The sequence below is a fragment of the Agrilus planipennis genome, unplaced genomic scaffold (assembly GCF_000699045.2).
Source record: "Agrilus planipennis isolate EAB-ADULT unplaced genomic scaffold, Apla_2.0 scaffold306, whole genome shotgun sequence".
Taxonomy (NCBI): domain Eukaryota; kingdom Metazoa; phylum Arthropoda; class Insecta; order Coleoptera; family Buprestidae; genus Agrilus; species Agrilus planipennis.
The window spans coordinates 157,295-159,632 of record NW_020439162.1 but is presented as its reverse complement, the minus strand read 5'-3'; positions in this window follow the sequence as shown (position 1 = coordinate 159,632).

Here is a 2,338-nt window from a genome sequence, read left to right as displayed (position 1 = left end):
CGGTTCTTCCTGAGAACGGATCACGTCTCCCTAAAGCGACTACTGCAGTTCAAGAACTTGGAAGACACATGGCACCATGATTACAACGATTCCAGGAATACGAGTTCGACGTCGAGCAAACAACATGGCAAAGCAGATATACTTTCCCGGAGAAGAAATGGAAACTAGCATTGATCTTTTGTAATCTAACCACCTTTCAGCCGAAAGGATCCTGGGAAGATAAAATATTAATCGAAGACGAGAGGAAGGAAGAAGATATTAGCCCAATAACGACATGGAAAGAAGCCGAAACCTCAAAACCATCGTGGGTAGATGTAAGCCACCTATGCCAGACAATGAAAAGTTATTGGACCCAGTGGACTTCCCTTATCTTACACCACAGCGTTTAGAAAAGAGTGTAGGAGAGTCCAGATGGAACCAGAAACAAACTTCAAGTGATACTTTCGAAGAACAGAGGTTCAAAACAAACTTTAAGTGTTACTACCGAAGAACAGAGTTTCAGAACAAATTTCAAGTGGTACTTCCGAAGAACAGAGTTTCAGAAGTTTTAGAAGCAATTCATGGCGAAAGACTTTTCGTAGTTATGAATATTCTAAGGAAAGTAAGTGAGCGAATCTATTGGCCACGAAGTTGAAGCGACGTGGAAGATTGGTGCAGGAAATGTCCGATATGCGCCGCCAGTGACGGAGCGAAGACGAGAAGCCGTGGACGAATGCAGTAGTGCAACGTGGGACGCCATTTTCGAGAATCGCAGTCGATGTTGCAGAACCATTCCCAATGGCAAACGCTGATAAATTATATATCTTGGTCATCATGGATTACATTAGCAAGTAGCCCGAAGTATATGCGATGCTAAATCAGGAAACACACACCTTTGCCAAAAAGCATATAGTGCAGATGCATGTATACCAGACATTATTTTGAAAATAGCTTTAATTGACTGGGTAGGAGAATTTTGGGCCAAAAACTCAATTTAACTATAGTATTTCTTCTCATTTTCAGCAAAACTCGACAAAGTCTGTTTTCATGCAATTTCTATTAATTAAAGAATGAAGGCTAATCTGATATTTTATGCATAAAAACTAAAAATATTGACTAAAGCCTGATTTTATGCAAAATATGTAATTTTTAATGTCGTTAATCGTATTATCTCAGTGTAAAATAGACACAATATTGGGGTGATATTCCTAATAATAAAAAATATGCTTTTCACATAAAATCTCAACTCTATTGTGCCTATGAAACCATATTTTCTATTAAATAAAGTAAAAACTAAATTCATTGTAATGACAATTGTAATAAAAATTGAATAATTTATTTTTATACCATATTTTTTTTCGATTTAAATAATTTAGTATGAATAATGTAACCAAATTTTTGTGTTGAAAGTATAATTTGCATTTGATAAAATAAAAAGTTTTGTTTTGAATTAAATCTAGAATCAAAGATGTACAAAAAAATACAACGTGTAATTATACAACACGCTATTGAAGTGAAACTTTTTCAAACACACAAACAGACCGGGATAGGGGTTTGAGGAATTGGTTTAATGATATTATTTGTACACTAGGCTTCGCACGGGTGCAATGCTGATAGTAAATATACTATAGAATGCCTTTATATACAACAATCACAGNACCTTGTTTCTCTTGGTCAGGCCGGAAACTTATCAATCCACCCTCGTATATTATAGATAATAATGCAGGTTATTAACGTGATTACTATTTTATTATCAGAAGTTGCTTTTGTATTAAGTATAAATTTTTATTTTGCTTTATGCAGAAATTATCAAAAATGTTTACTAAACAAAGTAGAAGATATTTTACTAAACTCAGTAAAATTAAAAATGAGGCATTTTTAATTGCAGGTAGGTTTCTATGTAGTTATAATTTGTGGTGTTTTTATTTTCTGATAATAATAGGTGATTACGTTTTACCGGCATGTCTCTATGAAAGCATCACAACCGAACTGACTGTCTCCACCACAAAATTAACTGCGTCCACCGCGCGTCGGAGGGCGTAAAACATACAACTGCCAAGCTATTCTTGTCAAGTAATACTTAATGGATTTTAAATATATTATACATTATTTAAAATTTCTATGCTTATAGTATATTTTCTTCAGTATATTTAATTTTAAATAAAGCCTTGTTCGGAGTGTACGGTGTGTTATTGTGTTTATATTCAGTCTACCGTCATTCCAGTCACTAATACTGATGAGTGGCCACGTGGCCAGTTCCTCTGGACTATTCTGGAGTGAAGAGTAGGGCGGAAGGCTCTCTTCAGTTTCCTTTTAATTGTGGCAATGGAGGGGTAGTGATAGGGGTGAGAAAGATGAG